We start from the raw sequence: 15,403 nt of genomic DNA, 5'->3' as shown, positions 1-15,403 counted from the left end.
CAAGGAGCGACAAGGCTCGTAGAATAGTTCATGTAAGTTGTAAAGGCTGTATAAAGAAAAGTTTAGCCTGTCTTCCGAAAACAGCATTTGTTCGCATTTTTATATTGAATAGAGAGTTGCCGAAGGTGCTGTGATTCGTTTTAACCTTCTAGAGCACGGATCACCGACTTTTAAATTTTACGTCGCTTCCACTTTCTAACTGGTGAAAGAGCCCCGAATTATGTAGGCGTTACTTACTTCGGGTATACGGATCGTAAAGTTAAGGTTATTCTCGACTTCAACGTGCTTTGAAGAGGCTTTTGTTGCGAAAAAAAATGAGAGAGAAAGATTAAGGAAGGATAGGTAACATGCATTAATGGCATAACGTTGATTTTGACACGAAGGATACTTCGCCATAAAATTGTACTAGATAGTTTCTAGCAAGTTTTGAAGGTCAGTCAATCGGATACTAAAAGTACAGAGTTGATTTTGTCGAAAGGTATGCTATGTCAAGAGATATGATATTCCGAACCTCTGCGCCGTAACATGCTAACCAAGTGAACTACAAGGATATCAAAGGCAGCAGCTTTACACACACTTACCTACACAAATTAATTTGATCAGACTGAAAAAACAAAGGACGCGCGTCTCCGGGTAACGTACTCTTTGTCCAACAACCTTCATGATGGATCCTTCATCAAAGCATGGGCTTCAACGCACTGACTGCTACCAAATGTATAATGTAAAGCAAGAGCGCGAACTATTAACATGGTTGAAATTACATCATGAAAATAAGATGCGTGAGTATCATGTGACTCAGGTGCGAAGAGAAACAGGAAATTCCGGTATAGGGAAACAAAAACTGTGATTGTTTCGGTGACCCGATCGACGCTACAGTTTATTTTTTTTGAAGTTGCTTATCTAAATTTTATCTAGAGTTATGGGTGTACGCCAACAAAGAAAAAAATTTAAAAAATCTCCCCATTGTTGTACCCTAATTTTTGAGTCATGTTAGCGGAAACACACATATTCCTTAATTAGACCTAATATTTCACTTCTGTTCATTTTATGTAAAAAGGGCCGATGACTGTATTTCATGTATATTGTTTAATACTTGTTATAACACAATTTGTTGCAGTAAAATATTAGAGAAAGTTTACAATAGTAAAATGCATACAACTAAACCAAACATAATTGTAACAAGAAAACACGAAACACAGAAATGTTTAATCAATATATAAATAAGAATTCTACAAAACACCTACAAGGTATGATTGTCTAACGGAGCCTTTTATTTAAAGACAATGGACTAGTCTGTTCAGAACATGACCACATACGAAATTCAGAGGACTCCAACATGGTTTACGCAATGTTCAACAGTGATGATTTTCTTGGAAGGCCGATGGCGATTACACGCTAAGAATGACAACATATGAGAGTGGAATTCCTACCGGTGCAGTGCTAACGTAGTTTTGCTAAGCGTAATAGTCACTTTAAATTCACTCATCTTATCTATGCTTAAAATGGGGACCGTGCTAAATCCATATTCACGAAAAGGTAAGCTACAATGAAAAATCCAAACCTTTCAGTTAAATCTCACATGCGGACCAGGAAGATCCGACAAATCTGATATAATAAATTGTGAAACTAACGTGGGAAAACATATTGGGGAGTCATACACTTTGCGAAACTAAATCAAAATTCAACCACTTCTCAGAAGCCACAATACTCCAAGTACTAGAACCATGATTTCATAGGGTAATTCATGGCGCATGCGTCAATAGGAGCGTAAATATTTCCCTTGCTTCTGAAGGCTCTTAGATTCAAGTTTCAAGAGTACATGTATTATTATATTACAGCATGTCAGTTATAACAGTGCGTTATTCTGGTTAGACAGCGATAAGTTTTTCAAGCTGCAGGATGTTTGAACATACCTGCCAAGTCCTTACCCAGATCCTTTCCCCTTTCTCTTTAAAATACCCCTGCTTCTAAATTGGCTCCAAACAAAACAAAACAATAATGAATTCAAACAATGAGTATGGCACATTCTAAATAGTGGCATATGGCATTGCAGATACAGCGCAAGGGGCACGGCCAATCTGTTCTATTATGCAGTGGAACCTGTGGTCAGGTTGAAACCAACAGGTGAAGCCACCACCTGCTGATGCCCAACAAACTGTCGTACATCACTGGAGGAACGCTTCCCAGCTATTGCAACAAGCTAGGGACCGAAAAAGGGTTTGATCAATTACTGGCAGAGGTTTTGCTCAAAGAAACAAATATACCCTGCGTTGGAATCGCCATCAGATGTGTTGGAATATTTCGTATTGGCTTATTTTGGAAATGAAACTGGGCAAATTCGGTTTAAATGCCTGCAAACGGGCATAATGTAGGCCGATATCAGTAAGATTACCCTCAAGCACATCATCCTGCTGGACGTCAAATACTTCCCACTCCTAAAGAATGGAAAATTCAAAGATATTCTGTTTACATATATATAGGCGCCAGCATGGAGACACCATATGTGGATCCGCAGAATTTCAAGGACGTGGAGAGTGCAACGGAGAAAACAGAACGACAGAAAGGCCTTAAACCATGTTTATAATTCAGTGTGTAGAGACCTGCAGTTTTGTTGCACACTAACTTTGTGAATGGAGAGCTTCCCAACGAGTCACATCGGTGGCTTTCATGTTTATGTGTTGCCTTATGTTATTCAATATCTTGATAGGATTTTGCTGAAAGCTGACATATTTTACAGATTCAAATTCATCTTTGTAGTGTTTGACTAATGTTCACAAAGCCTCATTCACTCATATGACCTTTTTTTGCAATATCATCAGTTATTTGTGAAATGCATGATATACAGCCTAAGTATTTGTGAAGCCTTGTCAACTGCTGTATGTCTTCTCACAAACACAATGTTACAGATTTTTCAGTGTTCTTATTTGAGAAGCAGCTGCAACACGAACAGTATGACCACCATACTGACCAGCCCGGAAAAAAGTAAAGGTTGGTGTTCAGTGAATATTTTATCTAATGGAAGCAGGGTGAGCATATCTGTGATCTGCAAATACTTTTCAGATTCACTCAATCCTCAGGTTTTAGCTCAAAATAATTACTATCACAGCCTTAATATGCAGAAGGTGCTCTCCTGCACTTGGTCTTCAAGAAGGCAGAGGGAGGTTGAATGTAAGAGTCATTGAGATCGAATTATGTCATATATTTTATCTTTGTCTATTCCCCTCCAAATGTATTAATTGTATCTGTGGCAAATCCTATATTGTGTGGCTACGTAAATTTTTCTCCAGGGAATTGGCAGTTTTCTCTGATTTCACATACAATGGATGATAAAGTACCTCATCTTTTTAATATATTTAAACGCATCACTTGTTAAATCCCGTTTTTAACGTAGCATTTCACATATCTATGAGCATTTAAGCAGACAATAGCAGCATAGCCTTTTCACACATACATGAATGTGAAAAATGTGTTCAAATATTTAAATGATGTATATCAGGGGAAAATTGTAAAAAAATCAGTCTTTGCAATTAATGCTACTATCTTTTCCAATTTTGAAATTCTATTTGCCTAAAAGTTCTACTGTATGTTAATCTTTGCGTTGGTGATGGTGCGCCTTTTAGTCTAACGACTGAAGTAATAACTTTTTGATTTGTTGTTTGTTGTAGTCATGATTGTAAACCCGGAAAAAATATAGCAGGAATTTCATTAATATGCAGTGAAAATACACACACTAATCTCGAATGATAAAACTCATGCTGAGATTCACTGTTTGTTATGTCTAAAACCTGCATATTTTAGAAAGTGTTTCTCAACATCTATGTGTTTCACCAAACAAATCAGAAGACCAAGATTTTAGCTTCAGAATTTGAGATCTACATCCTTTTATTCAGTGGGTTCAGTATCATGAGATGAAAATAACAGGTAAGGCAAAATAATATTTCCATTAAACTCTACAGGTTTTGTTACTAAAAAGCAATAATATTATGATAAACAGACTGCAGAGAAAATACTGCAACTACACATGCTAGGTAGCATGTTAAATGTTCAAACAAACCTGCACTATGTTTCACTTCTGCTTCACCTCCATACACGGCATTTAATATCGCTGTATATGGGTCCAATAAAGATTATGGTCTTTCACTTTATCACCGGCATCTACGACACAAAAGATATTGCACATTTTAATCTCTAATTTAAACAATCATATATTATGTATGGGTTTATAAATCTTATTCTCCATCCACTACGTTATTTACAGTGTCTATAGAAGTTAAAGCATTCTACATCATGCTACACCTGTGCAAGTCACACATAGTGTGTCCTCAGCGATACGGCGGTAACATGAACTATGCATCGTCAACACCCATTTACTGATGTCAAATATCTACATTTTCTTACAAACAATGACCGAGTGGCAAGGGGGTTGCAAAATAACCGTTTATGTCTAGTAGAAAATCTAAACTAGATCGATATTGCTTGGTCAAAAGTGTATGAAAGGCGAAAAAGTGGGGTCAAAACCGTCGTTCATGTATGCATGGTATCGGCCTGATATGGTAACTACAACTGCAGACCGAAATACATCGTCCGATTTTTAATTAAGACAAACTGATACCTGGTCTCTTGAAATCCATTATTTTAATCTTCAAAATTACCGTAAACTTGGTGTTCCTGGCCCAAACTATGTCTCTTACATTCGCCCCGCTATCAACACGATCTCAACCTCTATCTAGCACAACGTTTGTCGTGTCAGTGCCCCATCACTTTTGTTCCGAGTACAAAATACCGTTTGCTTGTTCTGCTCCTAAATTCATGCAGAAATGCTCGGCTTCCCACTTTTCAACGCATTATTATATGTGTCAAGTCAGTATTATTGTTGGCAACTGAATTTTAGGCAGCATTCTAACTCTAATGATTAAACTGAACGGTGACGCAATTAAAAAATAAACCACATACACCCAGCGACGAGTATACCACGTTATTTTGACGCTGTTCACGATATATCTGCACGAGCGATAGCAAGTGCAGATATAATGTGAACTGTTCACATTTTCCATTGGTTGCACTCAATGAACAGTCTAAAATGGAAAAAAAGCTCCCGACCGACCAGCTGCAATAAATTGTAGCCCACTGGCCGTACGCGTGCGCCACCATCTTCCGTGGTGTTGGCTGTATAGCGCCGACCCGTAGGCTACACAGCCAACCCCGACAGAAAAAGTCGGCGCTCGGCCTGTGGGCTACAATTATTGCACCTACCCTAGTAATTATTCCTGGTGACCGCGGGGACAACATAGTCGTCTCGACTATGGTTTTATTGCATAGTTTTTCAGAGGATTTTTATTCTTTGACGTCACGAAACGAACATGTGAACAAACCACTCCACTTAACCCTTCAGCTTCTCTAAGATATTGAGGTCAGACCGAAATACAGGGACAGGTGAACAACAGTCCTAAGCTGACGTCCGGTTTTGCAGGGTAGAGCAGCATGGCTACCATACCACGAAAGTGTGTCAAGGTCATATATATATCAAACCTCAGGTTAAGTAAGCTGCGTCTTGATATTAATTTGCTGTTTTTAGTGACCCTAGTGAGTTCGTGAACATGAAGGTAAAGTTTGATTATTGTCAATTTAGATGGAAGACATTTTGAAAGGACCAGAACCCTGTATATGTCTGATGTTAACGCGGGTCGTTTTTTAGACGTCAGAATTAATTTGTGCCGTTTATGGAGCTGCTAAATTCGAGCTTGTGTCCAAGATGCACATCGGAATTTCCAATATAAACAATTAAGAAAGCTCGGATGAACGGTATTGGAATTATAAATCAATTCATATGCAAACTTTGATGAGAAACATTTTAAACCTCGTACACCCTGCCATGAATCAATCCACGGCTCCAACGAGAATAATCGACTTATTGTTGACGACCGACACTCGAAGATCCTTGCACACGTGTGACTCTTACAAGACTGTCACCTAGATTTGAAAGTATTATGATTCGCCCGAGCGATAGCGTCGCTAAGACGGGCAATTCAGTTGTGCAGCCATAAAAGTAGTCCATTTACCACATCAGTTATACGGCATACTGAAATACTGAGTACAGGTCTCCAGTGGACAATTCAGCCCACTAAAACTACAGACCTGCTATGGCGCTCCGGCTTTATGAGTTATAATAAAGGTAGCGGTTGTCAGAATTGCGCCTTTGTGACCTTCTTGTTATTAACAAAGGATTTCGTGCACAACATCTAGATGAATCACGTCAACATAGCTGCAACATTTAAATTTTAAGATGTACAATTTGAAAAGCACTTTTTAACTTTCATCAGTCGCCAAGGTAGCTTGGATACAGTGTTTACACGGTATGTATGGATCCATACGACTTTTGAGCGCAGTTCCGACGACCCCTCCCCTCTAGTGAAAAACAACACACACCTCAAGTATGGGCTTCAATGGGCAACTTTTTTTATTGAGAATTTCAGGTTTCAAAAACCCAAAGGACAGACTGCCCTAAAAATAAAATTACAAAACGACGTGAAGCACAAGTTAATGCTGACATTAAAAAAGAAGAAGAACAAGTTACAAAAAAAAAATGGGAACGAGTGGGTGGGTAGAAAGAAGGCATCAATATGACATTAAACTGGTCCAATAATCATTTTCATTCAAGGTAATACATTACCTAGTCCATCGGACATTTGAGATTTACAAATTTAAGTAGGACCATCCTGAACCACTGATAGTTAGTGGTGGTACCAGGTGTCCGGAACGGGTAAGCGTACCCTGGTAGCATGCTACACCCGTCAGGATTGGTCCCAAAATTGTCTAAATATTGTATGAAGTGATACAATATATAAATCACTATAATAAGTCAAAGCTGGGAATGCTGTCGCTAATCATTTGAGTGACCGAGGTGTCATATTTGGCCACAATGTCGTCATATCGACCGTAGAACTTTTTTAATGTCCTCACGAGTCTTTTGGATGTGTATCCCTGTCTCACTAGTTTTGATACCAATAAGCTGTGTCTCATTTGAAAATCAGCGTTGGAATCACAAGCCCTACAATATCTGAGAAGTTGAGACACGTACACACCATAAGCAGGTGCAGATGAAATATTACTTGATAAGTGCAGATAATTTATGATTTCAAAATCGAAATCTGTCATATCTTAGTCATAATCTTAGTGTGTAGCCCATTAGTACCCACTTGTAAGAACAGATCAAGATATGAAGCTGAGTTCTTACCGTCAGTTGTTTCTTTGATTTCAAACTCATCAGGATAAATATGATGTAAGTAATTTGATATGTCTGGATTGTCTAGACTAATGAGATCATCAATATATCTGTGCATGTTTTAAAACGCCTTGCAAGTTTTTTAGACCCTGCTTAGTAAAGAGATTGTTGGAACTCATCTTCATATGAATAGAGAAATAAGTCAGCAAGAAGTGGTGCACAATTTGTACCCATTGGTATGCCGATAGATTGTTGAAACGTCATATGTTGTCGATTAAGAAATTAAGCATGTTAATAATTTCTTCATCTGTGTATTTGTGCTGGGCATCCATGTTGTTACTAACATAACCTGACCTATGTTTGATGGTAATGTATTGGTACCTTCTACTGCCATTTTTATGCAGGAAAGCTTGTTTAATCCATTACTCATTAATTTGTGTATCATGTCAACATTAATGTGATCAAGCCAACGTGTTTAGAGGCGTAATTTAAGTCAACAGGTTAAATGCGATGACAAAAATAAAAGACCGACTGCTTTATAATTGAAAGTTTTGATGGAAGTCGACTTGTAAATTTCTATTACGATTAGGGAGAATCCGCGTCGAATAAAGAAATAAACGTTCGGGGCAATTCGCGCCAAATGCTAGCAGGGCAAATTAAGAAGGTATCATTAAGCCCAACGATCCATCTGTGACAAGTTACGTTTAGCCCCTCTGAAGTAGCGAAAACTTTTGGCGTCATACAGCAAAAGTCTCCTTATGCCCTTTTAGCTTTGTTGTTGCAACGATTACGAGTTTAGAAATGAAATTGAACATGACTCATTTACAATTATTTTATAGGCAAAGTATCCAACACTGCGGCTCACAAGTCCAGATACAGTTTAGGGTGACCAATTACGTCTAGGTGATGTTATGTTTTTCTGATCTCATTTCAAATTCTAAGGTATGTAATTTGCTTCCCGCAAGTCAGAAAGAACCAAAGACCAAGTACTTCCTAATTTTTCTACTTTCTGAGACTGGTCTCATTTTTCTTGCCAAGGCCAATAATGTATTCTATGTACTATATGAAAAGGAGTGTGTCACATAATGATAGCTTTATTTTGTTTTTTAATATTTGTTTTGACAATGAAACATAATGGAAAAATGTTTCGTTGTTTTAAGCATGGGAAACATCATCTTCTGAAATAATCTTTCCGACTTCAATGATGAATTGTCATAAAAGGAAAGTTCAGCAAAAATTGAATAAATTTTGTTTTCAGTCCACAGAGCTCCACTTTATAAACGACCAGTTCATAGCTTTTTCTTCTTCATTTGACCAAATCGACAGCAACTATAACGGGGGATGGTGATCGCGTCGCCGCACCATAGATTTGTTACCTATACATTTGGATACATAACGAAATAACTGAAAATGTCTTACTGTCACTTATGGTCTTTGTCAATAGTAAGACCGATGACGAGTGCTTCCAAACACCTGTTATCTGTAAAAGCCACAGCTAAAAGGACAAGATTTATTTTGGCTCACGGCTTATGTGTTATTTTTGGCCTCAAACGGGTTCGAAGCAATTTGTCATGTATGTAAAGCGTAAACTACGTCCTATAAATCAACATGCATGGCAGTTTGCTATTTATATCAGTGTGAAAGGCTTTGCTACAAACGCAATTCATTGACATTATAAAACTTCCATTTGTTCTGTCGGTCATAAATTTAAATGAGTTAACTTCTTCTTTATAGAATACGATCGCGTTTCGTCTCGCCGGAGCAATAGGTTGTATATATATCCCTTAAAGTATTACGTCGCAGATTTCACTTTCCACTTGAATAACGAAGTCTACATTAACAATAATAATGTATATTGAACCTTTTATAAGTTTCTGTGACAGTTTTAAAAGCCTTAAATTCCCCTACATAAAACAGTCGTGACGTTTTAACTCATCGCATTGAATGACAATCGACAAGGAGCGACTACGCTGAACCGCTGAGAATAGCTAATGTAAATTGTATACTCTGCATAACGAGAAGTTTAGGCTGACTTCCCAAAAGTCTCTATTTACACTGTAAAATTGAATCAAGTGTTGCCGAACGTGTGGTGATACGTTCTGACCTTCCTGAGCACGGATCACCGACTTCTAAATTTTACGTCGCTTCCACTTTCCTTAGTGGTGAAAGAGGCACGAATTATTTAGGCGTTACTTGCTTTTCCGATTACTATATGTGTGTGTACTGTGTCTGTGTGTCGTCTGCTCCACGCATACTGTGTTGCTCGGCCGAGCACAGAATTGAAACATCTAAGTCGGTTACTGTGACCAACTCTTTTGGGTTGGAAGCAGTGGCCGACTGGTTTTGTGTGAGGCCTAGCAGCTAGGCGATGTTGCCGTGAGTGTGCGGGGGTTCGAATCCCGTTTGGGTTATAGTAAAATTTATATTACTTCGGGTATACAGATGGTAAAGTTAACGCTATTCTCGACTTAGTGCTTTGAAGAGGATTTTGTTGCGAAAAAACTGAGAAAGAAAGATTAAGGCAGGGTATGTAACGTACAAATAGCATGCATTAATGTCATAGCGTTGATTTATTTTGACATGAACGAAACTTCACTATAGTCTGTTTTAAATTGCACCAGATAGTTTCTTGGGATTTTTGAAGGTCAGTCAATCGGATATTAAAAGTGCAGGGTTGATTAAGTCGAAAGCTTTGCCAAGTCAAGATATATGATACTCCGAACCTCTGCGCCGCAACATGTTAACCGAGTGAACTGCAAGGATGTTAAAGCCAGCAGTTTTTCACACACTTACCTGCACAAAATAATATGCTAAGACAGAAAAAACAAAGGACGCGCGTCTCCAGGTAACGTATTCCTTGTCCGACAGTCTTTACGATTGATCTTTCATGAAAGCATGTGTTTCAACAGACTGCTTCCGAATTTTAAATATGAAGCAAAAGAGCGTACTATTAATACGGTTAAAAATCACATCATGAAAATAAGCTGCGTGTATGTCATGTGACTCAGGTGTGAACAGAAACAGGAAATCCCGTTGCTTCGGTGACCCGACCGGCCCTTGACTTTTTTCGAGTGGCGCCTCTAATCTTATCTAGAGTTGCGGGTTTCGGTCAACAAAGAGAGAATTATTTTAAAATGCTTCCAACTTTTAAACCTACCTTTCGAACCATGTTACCGGAAACACATATTCTTTTATTTGACCCAATATTTGTCTTCTATTAATTTTTATGTGAAGAAGGCCAATAAGACGACCTGTGTTTAATTTATATTGTTTACTACTTGTTATAGCGTCATTTTAAAAACATTTTTTAAAATATAAAAGAAAGTTTACGTTTGTAAAATACATACACCTATATACCATAAATAAATCCTACAAGAAAATACAGAACACAGAAAATGTTTAATCGAAAAAATTATAAGAATTCTAACACACACTCAAAATGTCTGATTGCCTACTTCTAACGGGGCCTTGTATATAAAGACAATGGACTAATCTGTTAAGAACATGACCATATACGAAAGTCAGAGGACCCCAAAGTTGTTAACGCAATATTCAAGAGTGGTAAAATCATTTTCTACAGGGAGGCCGATGTCGATGACACGCTGACAATGAGATTATATGAGAGTGGAACTCCTACCGTTGCTAACGTAGTTTTGCTCAGCTTACTAAATACTTAACTTTCACTCATTATATCTCTTATTAACATTGGGATTTTCCAAAGTACTGGCACGGTATCGTCATGAAAATATTCATATGCCAAGAGTTATGGCAAAGGAAAAGCCTTATTTGCTCATTAATTGTTATGGTCCAAATAATGAAACTGAGCATGTTTCATATCTTTCACAGATCACTGAAATGATGCTTCATGCAATGGAAATAGAACCAGATAGAGAAGTTATTTGGGGAGGGGATCATAACATGACTATCAATCCTAATTTAGACAGGAAAGGGGGAAACCCAACTACATGGAAAAAGTCAGCAGCTATTTTGAATGAGCTGTGCGCCAAGTTTGATCTTTCTGATATTTGGAGAGTCCGTAATCCATCCACAAGCCGTTTTACATGGCGCAAGTTGCGTCCTGAGTTAATTCAGAGTCGTTTAGACTTTTTCTTAGTGAGTAGCTCTCTGCAGCAAGCTATCTCAGATACAGGTATTATTTCTTGCACTTATAGTGACCATTCTGCAATTACACTCTCCATTGGTGATAGTCGAGCCAGCCTAGGACGTTCCTACTGGAAGTTCAATAATAGCTTTCTTCTGGATGATCAGTTTATCAATCTTATTTACAGCAACTTTGAAAATTGGGTAGATGAATATCACTCACAGGATCCTGTTCAGATTTGGGATTTCTTAAAATACAAAATAAAGTCTGCTTCTCTTGTTTTTGGGAAACAAAAAGCTAAAGCCAGGAGAGATAATATCTCAGATCTTGAGTCCAAACTTACTCTACTGGAGATAGCACTAGCTTCTAATCCTTCTAATGAAATCAGAGATGATATTGAAGGTATCAGAAAGGAATTGCAGATAGAATTGAATCATGTTGTTGAAGGTAGCATAATCCGTTCCGGAGCCAACTGGTATGAGTTAGGGGAGAAAAATACAAAGTATTTTCTTAGTTTGGAAAAAGCCAACTCTAAAAGGTCCCACATCACCCAAATTATCAATGATGAAGGAAGAAGGATTACAGACTTTCAAGAGATTTCAAAAGAGCTTAAGTCATTTTATTCAAAACTCTATCACAGTAAACAAAATTCTGAGAATTCAGATTCTATAAGTGACTTTTTCAATATGGTTAAGTTACCAAAATTAACTGATCAAGACAGTGCTTCTTGTGATGGCCTCATCACCTACAATGAAGCTTTACAGGCCCTTTCTAGTATGCCTTTTAATAAAACTCCAGGTAATGATGGCCTCTCTGTTGAATTTTATGTTAAATTCTGGCCTCTTATAGGTCGCTATGTGGTTAATGCTTTAAACAAAGCGTATGAGAATGGTGAATTGTCAAATAGTCAGAAACAAGGGGTTATCACTCTCATTGAAAAAAAAGGAAAGGATAAGCGTTTCGTTAGAAACTGGAGGCCCATAACACTTTTAAATGTCGATTACAAGATTGGTGCAAAATGTATTTCTAGACGTTTAGACAAGATCTTGCATAGCATTATAAATGAGACCCAGTCTGCTTTTATAAAGGGTCGTCAAATTGGTGACTGTGTAAGAATTATAGATAGTATTATGGAGTACACAAAAATGGAAAACTTACCTGGTATTCTAATGGCCATAGATTTTGAAAAGGCTTTTGATAGCCTAGAATGGCCATTTTTATATAAAGCTCTCGAAGTATTTAACTTTGGCCCTTCTCTTATAAATTGGATACGTGTTTTTTATTCACATCCAACTAGTTGTGTACTTAACCGTGGCCTTTCAACAGGATATTTTGAATTACAGCGAGGTGTTCGTCAGGGAGACCCCTTATCTCCAGCTCTCTTTATCATTGGGTTGGAAGTACTTTTAGCTGCCTTTCGACAAAATGATAATATTCATGGTATAAGTATCTTTGATAAGGAAATCAAGAATGCTGTATTTGCAGATGACTTAACATGTTTTTTGGCAGACGAAGTATCTGCTGTGAATCTTCTTTCTCTTTGAAACAGTTTTCATTTAGCATCTGGTCTCTCTATAAATCGTAACAAAACGGAAGCTATGTGGCTCGGTAAATGGAGGCATAGAAAGGATGCACTCTTTGGTATAAGGTGGCCTGACACCCCAATTAAAATTGTCGGTATTTTCTGCTCATATAACCATGCTTCTGCTTATAAAAAAATATTAAAGGTCCATTCGACTATATTTCTCGTTTGCTCTGCCACTGGCGATCCAGAGGGCTTACTTTAATTGGTAAAATCCAAATAGTTAAATCATTGATAATCTCAAAGTTTCTGTACATTTTCAACCTTATTACTTTCAAGTTCTCAGATATCAAAATAATTAACAGTGTTATTCACAAATTTATTTGGAATGGCCCAGATAGGGTCAGTAGGAACTCATTAATAGGTGATATCAGAGAAGGGGGAATAGGTATGATAGACATTTTTGCATTGTACAAAGCTTTTAGAATTTCATGGATTAAGCGTTACATTTCAGAGACAAAATTACCGTGGAAACTTTTTCTGGATTTTTATTTACAACCACTTGGTGGCAGTCTCATCTTCAGATGTAATTACAGTGTAAAATTTCTCCCTGTTCAATTACCAGGTTTTTTCAAAGAAATGCTGGAATTTTGGAGTGAGATAAACCCTTGTAATAACTTTGGTATTTCACAACAAATCATCTGGAACAACAAAGAAATCCGTATCAACAATCAGTCAATTTTTGATAAGTTTTTCTTCCACAAGGGTATAGTGTATATTGTAGACATCTTTAACCGTTATAATAATATAAAAACATGGATTGATTTATCAGATATGGGTTGTAATCTTAATCATCTTTTACAATGGCAAGGTATTTTACAGTCAATTCCATCGAAATGGAAGAAATGTAATGTTGAAGTAATTAGACCAGAATTATCTATCAGTGTAATAATCTGCAACAAAATTATGCCACTGACAAAATGTGCTCTAAAGACCATTAGAAAACTTTTCACAACATGTTTTGTTATTCCCCCAAAGAGTATTCTGTATTTTTCACAATTTTTAACTGTAGATAAAGATGAGTGGGATCATATCTTTGCACTGCCATTTAAAGTTACAATGGAAACAAAATTACAAGAGTTCCAATGGAAGTTAAATCATAATATCCTATATACAAACCATATGTTGTTTCGTATGAATCCCCACAGAGTTAACAGTAACTTGTGTACTTTTTGTCAAAAAGTTGACGAGACCATTCTTCATTTATTTGTAGAATGTGAATGTGTGCAAACTTTATGGAGAACCTTTTTGTTCCTATGGGGCTCTGCACTTGATGCACCTCCTACTCTATCGACCAAACAAATTCTCTTAGGAGATGCATCTTTTAACTCACTTTTGAATCACCTAATTCTTGTCACTAAGAAGACTATTTACGATTGCAAGGTAAAGAATAGGATCCCATCCTTTAATATTGTGAAAACAAATGTGCGAATCATGAAAAGAGTCGAAATGTATATTTCCAAAAGAAATAACTGTATTGAGAAAGCTTTACTGAAGTGGGAAAATTTTGAAACATAATGTAAAGCATCTGTAACTTGGGAAAATCTCTCCTCAACTGTAATGCCATGGTGTAGCTTTTTGTCTCTAAACAGTACTTATTGCTCTGTAAATGTATCAGCGTCCTTTTTTTTGATCGCTGTTTAAACGTATTTCTCCCGAAATAAAAATTTATATAAAAAAAAAAAAAGAGTTATGGCAGCAAACTCTCCCTTGTGCCTATGTTTCTGTACCAGGCAAATTTATTTCGCTTTTTTGCAAGATGCTATCTTGCAGTCATAGTTAAATTCAAATTCACAAAAGGGCAAGCTACAATGAAAAGTGCAAGCCTTTAAGTGAAGGTAGAATGCGCCTCGGGGACAGATATCTGGACTCTCAAAACTTTCACAATTCTTTTCTGCTCTACAAATTATGAGAGCTCGATTTAAAGCTCTTGGAGTAAGAAAAAGCTTTATCATTTTCGACAATCGAAAATTTTAGTTTTCTCCATAAAGTTAGCACAGGCCTGGCGGCCAATTTGAATTTCAAGTATTGGTAACTCTTGAGTAATTTGTTTGTCGTGTGCCAAAATATATTCAACCCTTCTAAAGTAGCATAAACCTAAAGCCCCTTTGGCCCTTGTAGCTTTGTGGTTTTAAAGATTACAGTCCTCCACACAGACATGAAATGTAACATGAGGCATCATGGGCAAGTGGCTAGAGCAGTGGACGCACGATCACAGGATGGTGAGTTCGAACCCCCGGCATGGCCATAGTGTTGTGTCCTTGAGCAAGGCACTTTATTCCCAATTGCGTCTCCCCACTAAGGAGTGATAGGTACCTGGTAGGACAGTAGTTGTAATGTGTGCGTTTAGCTCTGCTGCGCTTATTGGCTGCACATGTGAGCTGTTGTTTGCTCCCCTGTGAGTTGAGTGGTATCATATTAGGTCCAGTGACCAGCGGTAATAATAATAATTGTAAAGCGCCTTGAGCGCATGTACTTGTGGACATGTGCGCTACAT

General features: G+C 37.5%; 1 long non-coding RNA gene across 1 annotated transcript in view; it reads right to left on the bottom strand.

The window, feature by feature from the left end:
• Window positions 1-250: 250 nt before the first annotated feature.
• The window catches only part of LOC139152523 (uncharacterized), a 38,017-nt gene continuing 22,864 nt past the window's right edge, over window positions 251-15,403 (bottom strand). Inside the window, exons 3-5 of the long non-coding RNA XR_011556646.1 lie at window positions 4,055-4,155; window positions 582-705; window positions 251-296 (exon numbers count right to left, since the gene is read on the bottom strand). This is a non-coding gene — a long non-coding RNA (uncharacterized lncRNA). The remainder of the gene's footprint in view (window positions 297-581; window positions 706-4,054; window positions 4,156-15,403) is intronic.

This window comes from Ptychodera flava, chromosome 16, assembly GCF_041260155.1.
Source record: "Ptychodera flava strain L36383 chromosome 16, AS_Pfla_20210202, whole genome shotgun sequence".
Lineage (NCBI taxonomy): Eukaryota > Metazoa > Hemichordata > Enteropneusta > Ptychoderidae > Ptychodera > Ptychodera flava.
Note: the sequence above shows the minus strand (reverse complement) of the source record. Positions and strands in the feature narration are given on the sequence as shown.